This window comes from Pongo pygmaeus, chromosome 11 (assembly GCF_028885625.2).
Source record: "Pongo pygmaeus isolate AG05252 chromosome 11, NHGRI_mPonPyg2-v2.0_pri, whole genome shotgun sequence".
NCBI classification, from domain to species: Eukaryota; Metazoa; Chordata; class Mammalia; order Primates; family Hominidae; genus Pongo; species Pongo pygmaeus.
Genome location: NC_072384.2, coordinates 90062322 through 90084119, shown reverse-complemented (window position 1 = coordinate 90084119; position 21798 = coordinate 90062322). Strand labels below are relative to the sequence as shown.

The 21798-nt window shown below is 39.6% G+C and overlaps 1 protein-coding gene across 1 annotated transcript in view; it reads right to left on the bottom strand.

Moving 5' to 3' along the window:
* The window catches only part of C11H2orf88 (chromosome 11 C2orf88 homolog), a 116194-nt gene extending 104974 nt beyond the window's left edge, over positions 1–11220 (bottom strand). The window contains exon 1 of the mRNA XM_063647730.1: positions 10964–11220. The gene's annotated coding sequence lies outside the window, so the exon portion shown is untranslated. The remainder of the gene's footprint in view (positions 1–10963) is intronic.
* Positions 11221–21798: the final 10578 nt, after the last annotated feature.

Sequence of the window (21798 nt, the reverse complement as noted above, 5' to 3'; positions counted from 1 at the left end):
TAGAATATTAAGTCTTCTTGTTGAGCCTTTTATCATTATGTAATGACCTTTGTCCTTTTTTACCTCTGAATGCCTGGTGATCTGCCTGAGCACAGAGGGGAGAGAGCCCTGCTGCTCCAGGAAGGGTGGGAGGCTCAGGCTGCTGGTCCAGGCAAATGTGTGCTTTGAATGCTTGGAGTTCTGCCTGGTGGTGGAGTGGAGAGAGCCCTGCTGCACCACAATCTCAGGGGAGCAGGATAGGGTACCCAAGAATGGCACACATGGACCGGTTCCAGGTTACCAAGCTGGTCCTGGCTGCAAGCCTTGTTGCCAAGGAGAGGCCATAACTGTAGCAGCTCTCCTCCTGCCACAGGCCTGTGACAGGGAAGAACACAATTCCAGGGCCTAGTGGTGAGGCACTTTCCACAATTCTGGCCTGTGGAGGCCCCTATCTCACTCCAGAGCAAGCACTTCAATCTCTGGACTGAGACAAACATGTCTGCTTGGCCACACTGCCAGGATGCCAAAGAATGGCTGACTTTGTATGTGCCTAGATTAAAAATGGCATCCTGCTCTCAACACTGAGTCTGGGAAATTGACTGCAGCTTTTCCCGATGTCTTTCCCTCATAGAATCTCCAAGCCTCTCCCCAAGTTAGCTCCAGGGCTTGGGAGGAACAAAATTTTCTTTCTCAGCCTGGGGTTCTTGGATCCCCAGTGGAAGGGTGAATTACAGAGGGAGACTCTCTGCCTCTCTCACCTACTGCGGCTTCACTCACTTTTATCAGCTGGACACCATCATGGGGCCAGTGTTCTCCTCCCTGGGATCTGGAGTATCTTTCACAATTCCAGTGGATTCTGATTTTCCTTCTTGAATTAAAGCTCACAGTTGATCTTTATGTACTGTCTTGCTATTTCCAAGTGGCTGAGGCATGCTAAAACCCTCTAATCAGCTGTCTTGGAAAAAAAAATTTCTTATTGTTATTTTCTTCCCTGATGGTTTATAATCCTTCCTTCATCCCTGTGCATATTTTAAACATACTTTGTAAATATTTCTGTCAGGTTATTCTACTCTTTTAAGCCTTGGCTTCCATTTCTTTCATCTGCTGAGTCTCAAACTTAGTTATTTGTTTTATGGTATGATTTACAATGTTTGACTATGACCTACTCATTAGAAGAGAGTTCTCTGTGGAAAAGTAGCCTATAGGTTACTTTTTGTTTGTCTCAACTTGCATGAAAGAACTGGATTCCTTACAGAAGGAGCAGGACTGAAAACCAAACCAAACCAAAACAACAACAAAAACGAATTGGATCCCTTTTTAGCTGATTTCCCGGCTTCAAAGTCCTTCCACATAGTCAGCATGATTTCAGACTCCCCATCTTGGCATGGCACATACCTGGGTTTTTTTATTTCTTGCAGGTGATATTTTCTCATTCATCATCCTGGGATACTAATAAACCTTCTTGTTGCTTAACTGGGCTGATGGGCAGAGTTCCCTTAGTCTCCATTTCAAAGTCAGCCCAACCCTTTATGACTCCCAGATTTATCTAAATAGCTGTTTTAGCTTTAATCCTAGAGTCTGAAGCCTGTAATCTCCTTTCAGGGAGACAATTAGTAGAACCAACTCCAGTGTTTAAGGCCTGTATCTGATTGCAACAATTCTATGAGCAGTTTGGGCATAAGATTCTGCTTAGCACTCTGACTTGAAGTTTCCTTTTTAATTCTAATACTAGGGGGACTTTCTTTCTTGATTTCAAACTCAGCTTCATACCTAAAGAAGTTTTAGCCATATATTATTCTATGTTTAGAGCAGAAGAGTTAAGGATTCATTCCCATCAGCTCATGTTATATCATGGTAAGTTTGAGAAAATTTTCAAAAAACGTATTTACTTATCAAGAAAAGTATGGAGCATCTACAATGTTTAAGCACAAGCACACCTCATTTTATGGCATTTCACTTTATCGTGCTTCACAAAGACTATGGTTTTTACAAATTGAGTTTGTGGCAACTCTGCATCAAACAAGTCTATTGGCACCATTTTTCAACAACATGCTCACTTGGTGTCTCTGTCGCATTTTGGTGATTCTTGCAATTGATTTCAAATTTTATTATTATTATTATATCTGTTGTGGTGATCTATGATCAGTGATTTTTTGATGTTACTTTTGTATTTGTTTTGGGGCACCTTGAACCGTGTCCATATAAGACAGTGAACTTAATAAATGTTGTGTGTGTTCTGACTGCTCCACAAACTGGTCATTACCCTGTCTCTCTCCTTCTCTTCAGGCCTCCCTGATCCCTGAGATACAACAATATTGAAATTAGGCCAATTAATAACCCTACGATGGTCTTTAAGTGGCTGAGTGAAAGGAACAGTCACATGTGACTCACTTTAAATCAAAAGCTAGAAATGATCAAGCTTAGTGAGGAAGGTATGTCAAAAGCCAAGACAGGCTGAAAGGTAGGCCTCTTATGCCAAATAGTTAGCCAGGATGTGAATAGAACAGAAAAGCTCTTGAAAGAAATTAAACGTGCTACTCCATTGAATACACAGATGACAAAAAGGCAAAACAGCCTTTTTGCCAATATGGAGAAAGTTTGACTGGTTGAGACAGAAGATCAAACCAGCCACAACATTCCTTTAAGCTGAAGCCTAATCAAGAGCAAAACACAAACTCTTTTCAATTCTGTGAAAGCTGAGAGAGATGAGGAAGTGCCAGAAGAAAAGTTTAAAGCTAGCAGAGGCTGCTTCATGAGGTTTAAGGAAAGAAGCAGTCTCCAAAATATAAAAGTACAAGGGGAATCAGCAAGTGCTGATATGGAAGCTGCAGTAAGTTAGTTAGCCAGAAGATCTAGCCAACATCATTGATGAAGGTGGCTACACTAAACAACAGATTTTCAATGTAGATGAAACAGCCTTATATTGGAAGATAACATCTAGGACTTTCACAGCTAGAGAGGAGAAGTCGATGCCTGGCTTCAAAGCTTCAAAGGATAAGCTGACTCTCTTGTTCTAAGGGCTAATGCAGCTGATGACTTTAAGTTGAAGCCAATGCTCATTTCACATTCTGAAAATCCTAGGGCCCTTAAGAATTATGCTAAATTTACTCTGCTTGTGCTCTAGAAATGAAAGAACAAAGCCTGGATGATGGCATATCTGTTTACTGACTATTTTAAGTCCACTGTTGAGACCTATTTCTCAGAAAAAAAAAAAAGATTTCTTTCAAAATATTACTGCCCATTGACAGTGCACCATTGGTGCATTGCTCTTCAGTGACCAGAGCATTGGTGTACATCTTCAGATATACATGGAGCTTAATGAAGATGTACAAGAAGCTTAATGTTGTTTTCGTGCTTGTCAACACATCCATTCTGTAGCCCATGGATCAAGCAGGAATTTTGGCTTTCAAGTCTATTATTTAAGAAACACATTTTATAAGGCTATAGATGCCATAGATGGTGATTCCGCTGATAAATCTAGGCAAAGTAAACTGAAAATCTCATAGAAAGAATTCACCATTCTAGATGCCATTAAGAATTGTAATTCATGGGAGGAGATCAAACTCTCAACATTCACAGGAGTTTGGAAGAGGTTGATTCAAACCTTCATGAATGACTTTGAGGGGTTTAAGACTTCAGTGAAGGAAGTAACTGCAGATGTGATGGAAATAGCAAGAGAACTACAGCCTGATGATATGCAATCTCATGAGAAAACTTGAACAGATGAGGACTTACTGCTGCTTCTATCTTTTTTTCTTTTTCTTTTCTTTTTTTTTGGTAGAGACCAGCTCTCACTATGTTGCTCAGGCAGGTCCTAATTCCTGGGCTCAAGTGATCCTCTCACCTTGGCCTCCCAAAGTGCTGGGATTACAGGCATGAGCCACCACACTCAGTGAGGACTTGACCCTTATGAATGAACAAAGAAACTGGTTTCTTGAGATAGAACCTACTCCTGATGAAGATGCTGTGAACATTGTTGAAATAAAAGAAAGAATTTAGAACATTCCATAAACTTAATTGACAAAGTTGCAGCAGAGTTTGAGCGGATTGACTCCAATTTTGAAAGAAGTTCTATGGGTAAAATGCTATCAAACGGCACTGCATGCTACAGAGAAATCTTTTGTGAAAGGAAAAGTCAATCTATGTGGCAAACTTCATTGTTTTCTCATTTTAAGAAACTGCCACAGGTACTCCAGCCGTCAGCAGCTACCACCCTGATCAGTCAGCTGCCATCAATATCTAGGCAAGACCATCCACCAGCAAACTCATGCAGGAACAGAAAAACAAACACTGTATGTTCTCACTTATAAGTGGGAGCTCAGTGATGAGAACATATAGACACATGGGGGGAAACAACACACATTGGGGCCTGTTGGGATAGGGGTTAGGGGGAGGGAGAGTCTCAGGAAGAATAACTAATGGATGCTGGGCTTAATACCTAGGTGATGGGTTGATCTATGCAGCAAACCACCATGGCACACGTTTACCTATGTAACAGCCCTGCACATTCTGCACATGTACACCTGAACTTAAAATTTGAAAAAAAAAAAATTTTGAGATTTGGAAATTTGAGAAGGGAATTGCTCTGGTTTGAATGTTTGTGTCTCTCGCCAAAATGCACATTAAAACTTAATCCCAGTGTAACAGTATCAAGAGGTGGGGCCTTTAGGAAGTGACTGAACCACAAGGGCTCCACCCTCATGGATGGGATCCGAGAGAGTGAGTTGGACTGTCTCTCGCCTTTCTGTCTTCCACCACGTGAGGATGCCATGAGAGGATGACATAGATGGAACAGGCCCTCACTAGATATTATACACAGCCACAGCAGAGTTTGAGAGGACTGACTCCTACTGGTGCCTTGATCTTGGATTTCCCAGCCTCCAGAACTGTGAGAAAATACATTGTTTAAAAATAAATGATCTAATCTGTGATATTTTGTAATAGTAGCATACATGGACTAAAATATCACTTATCGGGGAAGAATAAAGGGAAGCAATATGAGAGCAGAGTCAATGATAGCATGAATATTAGTTAACAGCAGCGAAAAAAGCCCAGCACCATGCTCTCCAGGCCAACACACAGACAGGCAGCAAACTCCCTGAAATAGGGCTATATGACCTAGGCTTCATACCTGCTAAAGGTGCAGGGAGACAGCAAGACCCCTAAAAAGAAGGGCTGTGTGCTACGTTAGTCAGAAGGCATCTGAATTCATCTCATGAAGAGTTCATTCTATTTTGGCCAAAAGCATTTTGTCCATTTTATTCTAGTGCTATACACATAATAATCATTTCGCCTACTGTGGTAACTTTGTAATGTACCAACATGGCTAGCCTGAACTAAATTCTCAAGTTTCCCTTTCCTGTATGTTTCTCTTGTTAGGTTGGGCCACAAGAGACTTTCGTGGGAGACATGGAGGGCAGACATGAAGTGGCAGCCATTTTGCAGCCCAACCATGTTGTCACTTACCTAGGAAGTATTAGAGGCCGTGGGCACTACCAAAACTGCCTCACCTTTTCCTAGATACTCCTTTAGCTTCTTTGACTCCTGAGACCAGGATGGGTGGTTAGCTCCATGAAGAAAAGCCCAGCTTCTATAGGCCACTCACACCACCGAGGTCTAAGACAAGAACTGATGTGGTTTCAGTCTATCCTGTGGGCTCCACCTTATTTATGCTTGTGGGGCCAGCTTGTTCTTGCTCCCCGCTTCTTTACATCTATCTTTCCTTCACACCTGCCTGTATTGTAGACTTACAAGTTCCATCATCAGATGTGAAGACAGCAGCCTTACAGAGGCTCCCCAGTTACATAAGGTCAAATTATTGTGATAAATTCCTTTGTGTATATCATATATAATACACTATAAGACAATATAGAAATATATACATCCACTCTGCTTCTCTGATTGAATCCTGAGTTCCCACTATATATGTTTCTGACTGTGTCAGTCCATTTGGGCTGCTATAACAAAGTACTATAGATTAGGTAGCTGATAAACACAGAAATTTATTTCCCACAGTTATGGAGCCTGGAAGTCCAAAACACAGTGCTAAGATGGTCAGGTTCTGGTGAGGGTCCTCTTCCAGGCTGCAGACTGCTGTCTTCTCATTGTGTTCACACATGGTAGAAAGAAACAAGACAGCTCTCTGGGGTGTCCATCATAAAGGCATTAATCCCCTTCATGAGGGTCACTCTCATGACCTAATCACCTCCCAAAAGTTCCACCTTCAAATACCATCACATCAGGGATTCGGATTTTGGCATCTGAATTTTGGGAGGGACATAAACATTCACTCCATTGCACTGATATTACCAAAGGTATTTTTCAATTTCTTGATTTATAGCAATTATATTTAGTGGTTTTCATGGATCATTGTCCTGGTTATTTACTTTTTTTTTGAGACAGAGTCTCTCTCTGTTGCCCAGACTAGAGTGCAGTGGTGTGACCTCGGCTCACTATAACGTCTGCCTCCCGGGTTCAAGGATTCTCCTGCCTCAGCCTCCTGCGTAGCTGGGATTACAGGCGTGGGCCACTACACCTGGCTAATTTTTGTATTTTTAGTAGAGATGGGGTTTCACCATGTTGGTCAGGCTGGTCTCGAACTCCTGACCTCATGATCCGCCCATCTTGGCCTCTGGAAGTGCTGGGATTACCAGCGTGAGCCACCGCTCCCGGCCTATTTACTCTTTCAACTTATCTCTCACTTTCTTTGAATACTGTTTTTCTTGAACCAGAAGAATTGGAATGATCCATATCCAGATAAAGTAATCATTTGTTTCCTACTTAAAGTTATCTATAAAATGCCTGGCCCCACCTCTCTCTTATCATCCTTACAAAAGCCTTGAAAGGATCATTCAAAATACATAACTCGGATATAATGCTAATGAGGAACCAACAATCTATAAATTATGAATAGTGACAGAAGGCGAGGCAGTGTTTGTGATTCAGCTCAATAGACTTTGCTGGCAGGAAAACATCCTGTAATAAATCCTTTGATTGCTGAAAAACATGGTTCAAATAAAAAATCAAGTAATACTGCATATCTAAACAGAAATAGAAGAATAAACACTTGCAAACTTTGAACTCCACTCCCCTGCCGTTTTTAAACAAAACCTAAGCTGCGTGGAAAGAGTAAGGAATTTTGTAATAAATCAGGCTTGGGTTTCAATCATGGCCTTTTTTACCTCTGTGACTTTAAGCCAATGATTTAACTTTTCAGAAGCTCAGTTTTCTTATCTACAAAATGGCAGTAACAGTATCAGCCTCATAGGACTACTGAAAAGATCAGAAATAATACACAAAACTTCTGGCACACTAAAGGCACTAGGGGAATGCTTTAAACAGCATGTTTCCCCTTTTGAAAAAAACCTTTAAAAATATTATTTCTCTGAAAATGATGTCCTAGAAAATCCCTGCAAATGGAGATATACTTTCCTGTTGCTCAAGCCCACTCATCTTGCTTTCCAGCCACAAGACTCCTATTTACCAACCTTTTCCCATATAGTGGGAGGTCAAACCAAAGCAGCCTAGGAGCTTACTCTGTCACTGCGGAGAGGATAAACACGCTTGCAGGGGTGTGGGGCCTTAGAAAATGCAAGGCTCTGGTCCTTAATAAAAGAGCGGCTGCTTTCGTAACAGCACCACGTGCTTGGTCACAAGACAGATGAGGACAAAGAGAGGGCAGGTCCTTCTTGGCCCAAGTTGGAGGTGAGTGGGTGAGTAGACTGCTTTCGTCTCTGACTGCTGCTAGCCATGTTTCTACCTTCCTGACTGTGGTCAAGCTACCAAGGCAAGAAATTCCCAAAGTGAAAATGTACTGACAGCTGTGTTTGGAATCTATCAACAACCTTTCAAAATTACACACAGGGGCAAATTTCACCTTCACATTGCAGAAGTCATATTCCCAAAAGACTGAATGAAAGCGAAGAGATCACATAAATAAAAATAATCCAAAATGAAATGAAATTATGGATGAAGAAGGGGAAATATGAGAGCAAAACATTATCCTATTAGAGGCAACAGTTGAAAATTTTATCAGGCCAAGAGTACAAATCTTTATTTCTATAACATTAAACTAAACTCTATTTTCCTCTACTTCTGCTATAAGTCATCCAACAATGTTTATTTTCTGATTCTTGTCCTATACATTACTATTTTAGTTTAGTATTTAATTACTTTTTTTTCTTTTTTTTTTCGAGACAGAGTCTTGCTCTGTCACCCAGGCTGGAGTGCAGTGGCACAATCTTGGCTCACTGTAACCTCTACCTCCCAGATTGAAGAGATTCTCCTGCCTCAGCCTCCCAAGTAGCTGGGATTACAGGCATCCACCACCACTCCCGGCTAATTTTTGTATTTTTTTTTTTTTTTTTAGTAGAGATGGGGTTTCACCATGTTGGCCAGGCTGGTCTCAAACTCCTGACCTCAGGTGACCCACCCGCCTTGGCCTCCCAAAGTGCTGGGATTATAGGCATGAGCCACCATGCCTGGCCTTAATTACTTTTTAAACTGTAAACATTCATCTAGTGCCCTGATACTTATAGCTATACTAACTATATACTTTCTACCTATGGTTTGAAGTTTCTTCAGACGTGTGGTCCAGAAAAGCATCATCTTCATGAATATAAATTATTATATTCCTAAAAAAGAAAAATTTACAACAGAGTATTTCTGGTATTTCCCTTTTCCTCTGCTTCTAACAATCGACTCTCTGTAAGTAAAACTCTTCACAGAATTTAGAATTAGTCAGTAGAACTCTAGTTTTAATACCTAGTTCTCTCCTTTGATCTGGTATAAAATTATCCTCACAACAAGGAAATAATATTTTTCACAGATCAGACCAACAATGATTTCTTAAAAGGCTATTATTCTGGACTGGCAAGGATTTGGGGGAAACAGGAACTTTTGAATACTTCCGTTAGACTTCTAAATCACTACATCTTTCTGAATGATAATTTGGAAAATTGACTCAGATTCTTAAAAATATATGTATTAAAAATGTGTATGTTTTAAAATAATACATAGACATGTTGTTCTGAGGTGGACAGGTCTATGCAAACCTACCCCAGGAAGTCCAAGGAAGCAGAGAGGCCAAAGAAAGAGGCTGACACACCCAGTTGCTCAGAAAGAAACATTTGATTGGGACTTAGGAACAGAAGCCATGCCTGTGTCTCAGGAGTGGCAAGACAAAATGGTGGATCCCTGTGACCTTACCCCCGAGACCTAGGACTTATAGAACATAAGGAAAAGATATGTATGATTCAGAAGGAATGTGTAGGACAATTGATGTATAATATCAAGGTTGTTTTGACCTAAGGGCAGGATTTACAGTAAGTACATTCTCTTACACAAGGAACAATCAATAAACTGGAAATCTTAGAGGCCTTCTTGGAACTGGAGTTAATCAGCAGTCAACATGGCAAATTAGCATCCAGATAATGTTGCTTTAGCCTCCACACACGTATTTACAAAAAGATTTGCCATCAAGTATGTGTTTTGAATATTATTATAACAAAAATCTGAAAGAATCTAAGTGTCCTACTGTAGAATATTAATGAAATAAATTGCCATATATTAACATAACATAATACAATATAGTATAGTCATGTTTAATGATAAGTCATTAAAAAATGTGTAAAAATATTTGATTTCTGAGGAAGATATTGTAGTCAGTCAATTTTAGTTTATTTACTGAGTAGATAAACAAAAATGTTAATATTAATTATTCCTGAATAAAGGAATTGAGTGATTTTTAGTTTTGGCTTTGTGTTTTCTATATTTTATAAATTTTCTGTGATGAATATGTATTACTTTGTAATCATATTATTTCAAGTATTAAAAACTATTTTAGAAACCAAGAATTTTAAGCACATTTATATTTTCTGTGTTTATAATTAGAATCCTAAAATTCTGTAGTTGAAAGGGATCACAGGGATATTCTGGTACAAACTCAAGATCCAAAGTTTGGCCTCTAGAAATTTAAGACATAATTTACACAATCAATTAGGCTTTGTAATCAATAAAGTAAATTACATGGCCTCTTCAGTTCTTAAAATGGTTCTATTTGGGCTACGTGTGTGTGTGTGTGTGTGTGTGTGTTTAATAAAAGAGGATAAACTACTAATTTGATACAAACAATTTCTCTTCTACTTTAAGAAGCATAGGAAACAGTTTTTTACTTTCAAAAGTAGGTCACTCTTGTAGCATATTTTAGTACAGCTTAAATAAATTCCTTTCAATTATTATCAAAGTATCTTAGTGTTAGAATTCCTGTGAGATAGCAGACTTTCTGAAATAAATTCATATGTGTCAAACTGGAAATTTCTGTAATAATATTTTTCAGTCTTTTAGAATTAAATTTAAAATGAGTTTCTGTTTCAGTCCCTGAATGTAGACATGTGCCACTGACACGCTAAGTTATCTGATTTACATGGCATTAGAAAGTTTCTTTTTAAAGGCAGTATATTGTTGAACTTTATAGGCATTTCCTATTCTTAGAAATATTAAGCAAAGTGTCAACTGGTAAACAGTAAAATTCAGTTCTCAAATTGTGTGGATGGTTCCTCTATTAATGTGTTAGCAACTATACAGTAAAAATATCAAAGTCTTTTTATAAGGCTTACACATTCAAAATGAAGTTATTCATTTATTACAACAAAATTTATGCTATTACCTATTATGTGCCAGGTATTGTGCTAGATGCCAGGATATATCTGTAATAAGCTAGAGTCCATGCCCTTCAGGAGCCTACAGAAAAGAGTGGACATTAAAAATAAGCAGGCAATTAGACTACAGTATGCTAAGTATTAGTGGTGTGATAAGAAAGTACTAGTGGTAGGGGAGAAGTAGGACAGGACATTGATAGAAACCATTTGAAGGACCTGTTCAGCTCACACACTTTTCCCTGGGAGTCACCTTTTGCCTTTCATCAGATCCTTGTCTGAACTATGTACCTCCATGTTTCACACATGATCAGGCAAGGGATACAAACCTTACACAGGCTAGGACTCAAAGACACGTGATCAGTTAGCTATGGCAGATAGCTTGGTTATATAAAATCAAGACTGAGGTGGTTGTTTGAGGCTATACATAAGTAGAAAAAAGACTGTTCTGAAGAAGTCTGGAGAGGAGACTCAGTCTGCTTGGGAAGGATCTGCTTTGAAGGTATCTCAGTAATGTGCCTGGCGAATTGGTGCTGGCTATTGACAGGAGGCCTCAGATCTTCTCCATGGCACTGCTTGAGGCATGGCAGCTGGCTCTCAGGGAGCAATCCAAGAGACCAAGGCAGAAGCTGCAATGCCCTTTATGACCTAGTCTCAGCAGTCATACACCATCACTTTCACTGTATTTGTCACCAGGCCATCCCCCACTTACTGTGAAAGGAGTGTATAGAAGGCTTTCTTCTTGTTAACAACTGGAAATAAACCCAACTACCTGCCTAGATGAGGACTTTAACACAATAATATTGGAAATGGCAGCAGCAGCAGGAGTGCTGCAATTGAAAAGGGTAATATCAATCTCTCCCAAAGGAGCAGGCAGGTAGTTATAAGGAGGAAAAAGGGACAACGAGATTACATTTGCACACCATACACCTGCTAAGAACTACTGTAGGTTAAGTAGTGTCATTTGGGGAAGGGGGCATATATACCAGGCCAAAGGACTAGAAACGCTGCTCTGCATGGTATAAGAATTTAAGTCTCCTTGACTCCTAGCACAATTGAACCAGTGTTAGGTTTTGCATAGTATATGGAATTTGTGGAGGGCATTTGGGGCAGACTGAACCCCTCTGGAGTAGTCCTAAATTGAATCATAGTCCTAAAGAGTCCTAAGACTTAGGACGTAAGACTCAAGACTTACTCTTAAAACTTAGGACTCTGGGGAGTCCTATGGCTTTTTGGGAGTAACACTTTGCTGAATGTCTACCTTCGAGCATCAACAGTGATCCTCAAATTCTTTATGGCGTATGTACAGTCACTAAGTTTTTAGGGCAAAAACATGTAATATTGAAATTAGAACTGGCGTTGAAATCCTTACCCTGCTCTTGGATATATGAACTAGTCTATTCTGGCTTCATGTACATAGCAATTAACTATGGAGGAGTAGAAGCAGTTAAAAGAATTCTAGAATTTTCAAAAAGGGGTTCTAAAGGAGCTGAATACATTTTTCAGGTGTACATAGAATTTTTAAAAACCTTCAGGATAGGACTGAATTTTGTGTTTTGTTTTAATGTAATCTCATATATTTAAAGAAATATACTTACTCATCACGGTTCTCAGAGGCAAAAAATTAAACATAGCTAATCAAATAAAATATATTTTTCTGAAGGACCCCAGAGTCAAAGGAAGTAAATGATCTCCAATTTCAGAGTAAAAATAAATAAATAAATAAATAAATGAAAAGAATCAGAGAACAAAAACAACAACAACAAAACCTAGTTGAAATGGATATGCTGAGTACATTTGAAGATCGATTTGGATTACATTTAGGTACAAAGAGAGTCTATGTAGTCTCAGATGGAAAATCAAGACAAAGGGTTACTGTGATGTGCACACAGTCAGCTACAACATGAAAGAACATCGGACTCAAAGCTCGATGTGGCTATAGTGACCCCTGCTGGAGCCTATCTTTTAAACTAAAGACCTAAGTCAGAGCTTCTATGAGGATAACTAAAATTTTCATAGAAAAACTGATTTTGAGAGTTGGGAGAACACTTAGAGGACATTTAGCATAACCTCCTTACTTTATAATTGATGAAACAGGCCTTTGGCCCAGAGAGGTTAAATGACTTGCTTTAGGTCACACAGCTGGGATTACCAGAATGTAAAGATGTCTGCTCAATTCTTGGGCCTGTTTCCATCAGTGGAGTTTTCTGTTACAACTAGTAAGATACAAAATGAGATGTCCAGGAAAAATCTCTTACACTGATTTTAAAATATTCACTTGATCTAGTTAACTAAAACTCCATTTTGCTGAAGAGAGAATTTCTAATTGATATTAACATGATACTTTTTTTTTCTTTAGCCTTTATGAGTTTATACAACTTTGTATCTGACTCAAATTTATTTTTGGAATGTTAAGTAGTTCTGTCCTTCACTAGGTTACCTACGTTCCACATCTCTATTTTAATCTTTATGAAATATTTATTTGGATATTCTTTTTATGTCCTTTTCCATTTTTTGCCTTTAAAACTTGTTGATAATGTACTAAGCAAAGGGACAAAAAAGGAAACGATGGTAAAGGACCTTATACTGGGATTTTCTGGAAGGCCTGACTCTGATTCTTACCCTCTACTCAGAGCTCTGGGATCACCCACTCATGAGTGCTCTTTGCATCTTCATTTTTCTTCTACCAATCAATACTTCTCTTTCTCCACTCCTTAAATCAGAGGTCCCCAGACATATCACGATCATGGGGTTTGTGCATTCACTCTCCTCTCACTGTACCAGAAGGCATAATCCTGGTCCCTGCTTATATTCTTAGGTAGTTATGGAAGCTTTGGCAAAGTCACTTTACTCCTTCCACATTTCCTTTCTGCCATCTTTAAAATAGGTATAATAATATCAGATATACATACTTCACAGTGTTTCAGGGATGATCTCTATAATTTTTTCCTCTCCAATTATTCAAGCAGGTAGCCAGGTTCTTTTCTACTTTTTTGTGTGTGTCTGGAATTTTTTGCATGAGGAAAACTTAAGCCATCTGAGGTTTTAAAACTCCTTATCTTTTATACAAAAGATTATGGTAGGAGCCCTGGAGAAGGAAGGGAGAAGAGGGCTTTAAGTAAAAAGAACAAGATAGAAGATTGTCCCATTCTGACTAGAAAGGTTATAGAGGTTTATTGGTTTCATAACCAATTGGGAACACTATAGAGCCTGCTCTGAGGATGTCCCTGACCAGGGTGGAAAGACCTCAGGGTGGAAGGGTTCATGATGTATGATTCAAAACCTAACTGGAAGACAGACAGAAGTAGAGATCGCCATTGCTTCACAGGAAAGTGGCACTTTGACCAAGGAGTCAGCGGGTTGGAAAACAGAATTGGAGGAATGGTTAAAGGGAGGCCTGAGGAAGAGTTTTAGGATGGGCCTCTCAGAGTAAGCAGAGTGAGAATATCTGTGTCCCAAATTAATGCTTACTAAAAGGCATCCACTGTAAAACAGATTCTCAGTAATCAAGTAAAGAGTATGGCCAATCCTGTGGATGCCAGTTAGCTGCCTCCCCTAGCTACCCTGGCGCTTGTACAATGGGCCCATGAACACTTTGGCCCTAGCAACGGGCATGTTGATCATGTGTGGGCTTAAGAACATGGGATTCCTTTCTCCCACTATGATCTGGCTAGTCTCACTGATAAGAGATTTAAGGAATCTGAGTTGAAGAAATGGTTTCATGTTCATTGAAAAAAGCTGACGATTAAATGGTAGAATAATCTATTGACAACTTATGTTGCCACTTGTAAGACTAGGGAGCTGTCCCACAAGTTACTGTATATTTCCCAAGCCAGCAACTAATATATAATGCTATTTCTTCCATAGCCAGAATACTTAGATCCGAAAATGAAAGTGTAAAAGTATTGGTGGTTCCATTATTATTACTAATGACCTACTCACATAACTTTTGTTTCCAACCTCACGATGTTGTGCTCTTAGTTTCCATGGAAGGAATACTTTTTCCAGGAAACACTAGAACGGTTCCTTTGAATGGAAGCTGAGACTGCCACATCAGCCACTTTGAGGTCTTCAAGGCACTGAACCAACAAGGAAAGAAAGGGATTACTGTATTCGCTGGGACAATTAATCCTAATCATAAAGTGGGAAAAGGGTTGGTACTACAAAACAGAGGGAAGACCATGTCTCGAAGGCAAGACATTCTCTGAGCAACTCCTTTAATATCCATATCTGAGCAATTCCTTCCATATCCATGGTAAAATTTACAAGATTGGAGCAAACCAAGCCAAGCAAGAACCACAATGGTTCAGATATTTCAGGAATGAAGGTTTAGGTCACTCTGACTGATAAATAATAACACCTACCTAAAATGATAACTGAGCAAAGGGAGCATGGGAAGGGAAGTGGAAGAGGGAGTTACAAATACCTACTATGGCCTCATAAATTGTGTAGACTGCAACCATCATGCATATTTTCTAATTTTTCTCTTTTCCCATCTTCCCTGAAGTCTTTGAAGATTTGAACCTAATTACGGAATAGGTCAGGGTCTGGAAGTGATAAGTAGGGAGAATTAACATTTAGGAGATTCGTCATCTTCCTGCGAATAAACCACCTCAGGTGAAATTATTACAGGTTATCAGGTGGAAGAGGAGGACCGCTCCTACTAACAACTAAGACTCAGTGGTGTTTGTTAATTCAGGCAACAATTGGTGATATTTTAAGGAATGTTTTGTCATTACATTGAACAAATTATCAGTATCCTATTTTCCATTGATAGTGAGGCCATTACTGATTTCAAGTCTAATCTGTGTATGTTAACATCCACAATGTGCTTATACTATGTGATAGATTTCTTTGGAGGAAGGGAAACACAAGTGAAGGATTTGTAGTTGGATTCATTAGAACCTACCCAAATATTTCCATTCACAGGATCCCACTCTCCTAATCTATGCCTAGAAAGGCTGCACTGTAATGCTGAAAGCTGTAGAAGCAAATTTAGGTTTGTTTTTTGGCTATTTCAGCCCCACTGGTACAAGAAACAAGACAGTCTTTTAGGTAGTTTCTAGTGCAATCACAACCTTTCCCATGGCCTTCATGCTCGTAATTTCCACTATAATATTTTATTGCACCAGTTACTTCATCTCTTAAGCCTTGCTGCTGAGAGGCACCTGGTTACCAGCAACAAAAGCTGATCATTTAAGAAATGTTTTGTCACTGTATGGTATGGATGATCAGTGTCCTATTTTCCATTGACAGTGAGGTCATTACCAATTTCAAATCTAATCTATGTATATGTTAACATCTACAACGTGCTCATACTATGTGATAAATTGTTCAGGGGGAAGGGGAACACAAATAAAGGAAAGAAATGGCCCATGGCCTCAAGTATGTTGTGATCTTATAATCAGTAGCTAAAAGAGTTCTGCTAAACTTCAGAGAGGAAATGGGATTCTTTCAGCTGCCTCATTCCCTCTTCACTAGATGATCAGTGAACACTATATTTGTTAAGCTGAATTAGAGATGAGAGAAAATACTTCTTGGAGTACTAAGTACTGATCTCGTATTTCTCATAGAAGCGGTGTTATAAATGACAGTTAAGCTTTCACACTAATTCTTCAAAGCCTATTGAACCCAAAGGTTACTGAAATACACTGTTATTTGCATATAAAATATTGTAAATATCTGGCAAAATTATGAATAGTCTTTAATTGAATCACCAGGAAACCTAATTACCATCCAGACATTGTTCCTATGGTAAAATATATTTCATGTCTAATCTAATACGATATTGAAAATATCCATTTCCTTTCCCTCCCCTCAAGCATATATTCCCTACCCTGGCATCTATGGTTAAAAGGGAGTCCTCCTCTCCTGGCCACTTCCCAATAATGCCATGTGGTCTGGCAATGAAGGAATCACCCCTGACTAGGTGTAAAGAGAAAGGTGGTTTGGGAAATGGTTGGCAGCAGGGGTAGAAAGTAGAAGATGGGCTTTACAGCCAGGCTGACTAGGAAAACTAGAAAAGTTTTCCCATGGCCTTTTCAATGCACTATATGCATCTGACCCCAACAGCAGGCCACCAGAGGCAGCATTCCCTCCATCTGTCCCCAGATAAAACCCTTTTTAAGAATACCTTTTACTTCTTTCATAATCAATATTTTACAGAATGTTAAGTAACTTGTCAAAGTCCATTTAGCAAGAAAATATCCAAGCTAAGGTTGAAAGTTAGGTTTGTCTTACTCCCATGTCCCTTCCTGTATGTTTTTCAGTACTTTCTGGGAAAATACAATCACCTTAAAAATAGTCAACAAGTGGGTTAGAAAAGGGGATGTCAGTTAATTAAATGACTGAATCTCAGTTGTTTACTCTGTAGACTGTAATCTGATTAAAGGAATTTTATTGTGTTTTTTGACTACATGTATACATTAAAGAGTTATATAATATAGCCTCAAAAAAATAGTCAATAAGGGGCATTTTCCACCAATTTATCATGATAGATAAACTACACTTCCCATCAGTGGTCTCAAACCAGCCAGCACATTAAAATCACCTGGAAGCTTTCAAATTACCTGAGCTCTAGCCAGGCATGGTGGCTCATGCCTGTAATCCCAGCACTTTGGGAGGCCGAGGTGGGTGGATCACTTGAGGGGAGGAATTCGAAACCAGCCTGGCCAACATGGTAAAACCCTGTCTCTACTAAAAATACAAAAATTAGCCGGCCATGGTGGTGGGCGCCTGTAATCCCAGGTACGTGGGAGGCTGAGGCAGAAGAATTCCTTGAGCCCAGGAGGCAGAGGTTGCAGTGAGCAGAGACCATGCCACTGCACTCTAGCCTGGGCAACAGAGCCAGACTCTGTCTCAAAAAAAAAAACAAAAAACAAAAAACCTGAGCTCTACTCCAGACCAATGAAATTAGACTCTCTGGGGGTAGGGCTTTGTGCAAATTTAACCATTTGACTCTAATGTATGCCCAAGGTGGAGAAGCTCTGGTATAATATATTATAAAGAAAATAGGCTTCGGAGTCTCAGACCTAGGCTTGAAGTCAAGATCCATAACTTGCTCACTGTGTGACTTCAACAAGTAAGGTACTTAATTGCTTTAAGAGTGAGAAAGAAAAGAAACCTTCTCTGAGGAATGTAAGCCTCCTCTAAATTATCAGGCCCAAAGAGGCATGAGAGTAAGGCAGCAGTGACATCCCACTTTCCCTGCTTGAGCTCATCACCTCTTGAAGCTTCTTGCTATGTGGACTCTAGACTGACTGTCGCTGCAAATAGCTATAAATTAGCCTAACAATATTGCATGATGGACACCATAACTCACGCCCTAGAGTTCAACAATGTATAGCTAATCACTAATCAATGTCATTTCTGTAAACCAATGGGAATTCCTCAAAAACAACTTTGTATCAGCCCACTGTCTTCCTTTTTTGCCTATAAAAACCTACTTTTCACAAAGGTCAAATGGAACTCTTATACAAGTTTATCAGGTCTGAGTCTTCTGGGCAGCTGTCCTCATCTTGGCTCAAGTAAACTCATTAAAATTATATTTAATGCCTCAGCTTCTTCCTTCAGGTTGACAAGAGAGTAGATTTTTAAAATTTTATTTTGAGACAGGATCTCTGTCGCCCAGCTTGGACAGTAGCATGATCTCGGCTCACTGCAGCCTCCACCTCCCAGGCATCGATCCTCCCCCTTCAGCCTCTCAAATAGTTGGGACTACAGGCCCACACCACCACACCTGGCTAATTTTTATATTTTTAGTAGAGATGGGGTTTTGCCATATTGCCCAGGCTTGTCTCAAACTCCTGAGCTCAAGCGATCCGCCCGCCTTGGCCTCCCAAAGTGCTGGGATTACAGGGGTGTGCAACCGCACCCTGCCAAGAGAGTAGATTTTAAGTGTTTCACCATGCACAAAAATAAATATGTGAGATAATACATATGTTAAATAGCCTGGTTTAGCCATTCCACAATGTATACATATATCAAAACATCATGTTGTCCACCATAAATATATACAATTTTTCCTTGTCAATTTAAAAAAATTTAAAAACTGTTAAGTTTTATAAGGATCAGGGAGAATGTATTTGAGCATCTCACATTACATTTGGAATAAGTACAAACACAATAAATGGTAGCATTAATACTGGAAAACTGCTATAGTGGAGAGAAAGTGGGTTTAGAATTGGATATACCTGGCTTCAATTCCCATTTCTACCATGTTTAGTCTTTGATAAGTTAAACGTTCTGTGCCTTAGCTTCTTAATTTGTATAATGGTTAGAATAATTCCTATTTTAAAGAATTGCTATGAGAATTAAATGAAATAACATTTGTAAAACATCTAGCACATTACTTCTATTGTTTGCAACCCAGCTGTACTAGTAAAACTGCCCTTGAAAACAGTCATAGAATATTCCTTACATTTAGAAATGTTCTGTTTTAGATGTGGGCATGTATAGGTTCTGTGTTTAGTATAATAAATGTATGTAACAGAATAAGCTATATTTATTCTATACTATTAACTATATCAACTGAAGAATGATGAGATTCAGAAATTTGGAAAGGAGAGCTTTATTTCACATAAAGAGTTGTAGCCTGCAGGTGGCCATCCTGACAGGCTGGGAAGCATGGCCTCTGGCCAGAAGCAAGGATCAGAAGAGTAAGACAGGAATTTATGCTGAATGGGGTGGCCAAATGTGCATATTCAATAAGCTATAGGAAAAGTCGTGAATATTTATGAAAGGAGAAACATATGCATGCCCACATGAACTTCATTCCTCTTCATGGGATCCACGTTAGAAAAATGGCTGTTGGCATGATCCAAGGGTGGAGTTTTCAGCCCTCTGGCGTCAAAAGGTAAAGTAGAGGGCACAAAAACCCTCACTGTGCATACTCCATAGACTGGCCAGAACCACTCCATAGTCAATGGTCTCTTATCAGGTAAAAAGGAGGGGCAATATCAGGTGGATGGCTGTATCAGTGGTAGAGTCTTCAGAAAGGGCTGGTTTCTGTTTAGCCCCTAGGGGAGAAAGCCCATCCCATCATGGCTGGGAACTCAGTTTTCAAAGTTTCTCTGGGGTCCCCTTGGCCGAAAGAGGTGGTTCTGTTGAGTCAGTTTTGGAGTGGGGGGTGCTTAGGATTTCATTTTTATTTCTTACCTACTATACCATAGAATAAAGCTTCAAGATTTGGTGGCTGGGTATAAAGGAGGGACTTACTGAGGAGACGGCAAGTGGAACCCACTGAGTTAGTGAGCTGGAAGGGAAACGCAGGCATCTCGCCCTTCCATCTATAGGGGAGTTTAAATTTTTCCCCCAAGGGTTTAATAATTGAAGTCTATAAAACAAACTAATAGAATAACAGAAAAAAGGCATACAAATTGACTAAAATGCTCATGTATGCACAGGAGTCATACAAAATATGAAAAAGTCAAAAAAGGCAAGATGGTTAATGCTTAAATATTTGCCTCACTGGGGAGATGTAAGATGGGGGTTAGGAGTAAATAATTTTCAGGGGAAAAGAATGAGCCCACAAAACAACGCCCTGGAACTAAGTTCCTCTGGGCTCTGGGGGACATAGAGTCACAGGGTATGGGAGGGAGAGGAGAGGAAAGGCATGGGTTAAAGGAGGTCTTGTAATGCAGATGAAAATATCTCACGTAATGTCAGGGATGCCCTCAGAAAAAATAGATGGTAGCTTGTGGTTGAGTTAATCTTCCCTAGATCCAGAGAGGAAGGTGTGGCAGGGAATGGGGGGATGGGGGGATGGGGGGATGGGGGTTGGCTCAGAGAAAGCATGGCTGTTGATTTCACTGATGTACATTTTCTTTACAAATACAAATCTCCTCCACCAAAAGACAACCTTGCAGGGCCATTCCTTTCTGCAGACCCTCTCAGTATCCATCTTAAAATATGTTTTTTAAAGTATATTTTGGAGTAAAATGGTTTTAGTTTCCCTTACATCTGTGTTGTTAGGAAGAGCTGTTGCCTGAACCTGATCCCCTAGTGAAGATCAAAGCGACCCAGAACACAGGGGGGAGCCAGGCTAGATTGTCATCACTGCCTTCGTGAAACAGAATCTTGTACGGTCATTAGCTACTCACATCTCAGTGCTTCAGTGCTGTAGTAGTAGAGCTTTGTAATCAAGATGCATTGTGTCAGCAGCGTTAAAACATCCCTGCTCCATTCCGACAACAAAATCTATAAATAGTTGATCTGGATATGGCTCACACCAGACCCTTGTATAATTCTCTATCTTCACAAGATGTGCCTGGCACAGAAGGCCAAAGAACCTGAACCAATGCCTGACATATACAAAGTACTCAATAAATGTTCCTTGAATTGAACTGACCTGTGTCCTCTGCCTGGAACACTTCTTTAGCTGGAACTAGATGTGAACATTTATTGGGTCTTACCAAGTGCCTGACCCTTTACTAGGCACTTTATATAGAGATCACCTCATTCACCTGGCAAACTCCTGCCCATCCTTCAAGATCCAGCTCAAATGTCACCTATTCTGTTAAACATTGACTCCCTCCAGCAAAGTCCTCTGTGCTTTTGCACTGACAGCAATTTGCTCAATCTTCAGAAGAGCACTTACCACCTTCTATGTTAACGTATCTGTTTACAAGTCTGTCTCCCCCACTGGAATGTGAGGTCATTAGGGGCATTGTGTCTTTATTAATTTTTTGTGTGTGAATGGTATATAGCACAAACATGATGAAATTAATTTGTAAAACAGTCTTGCGATTTTGCTGTCACACCGAATATATTTATTTAAAAAACTACATCCTTCTAGACAAAAAGCCAGCTAATTTTTATATAACTGAGAAAGAAAGGGAGTTTCTATATAACCGGGGAAGAATGAATTCTATAATACCTGCACAGACCAGCTGTGAGAATCAACACCTCACAAGAAATACGTAATATGTTTCCACTAGCACCTACCTTGGAATCAAACAGGTGTGCTCAGGATATCTATTTCACCTGGTCACCATCAGCTGGCAGGTCCGATAGGCTACAACAAGAAAGAAAAGGATGAGAAGATTTGTATCGCTCTCTCTCTCTCTCTCTCTCTCTCTCTCACACACACACACCCCCCTCATTTTTCCCTAAAGCATTATTGCTCAAAATCTTTTTTTTTTTAAGATGGAGTCTTGCTCTGTCT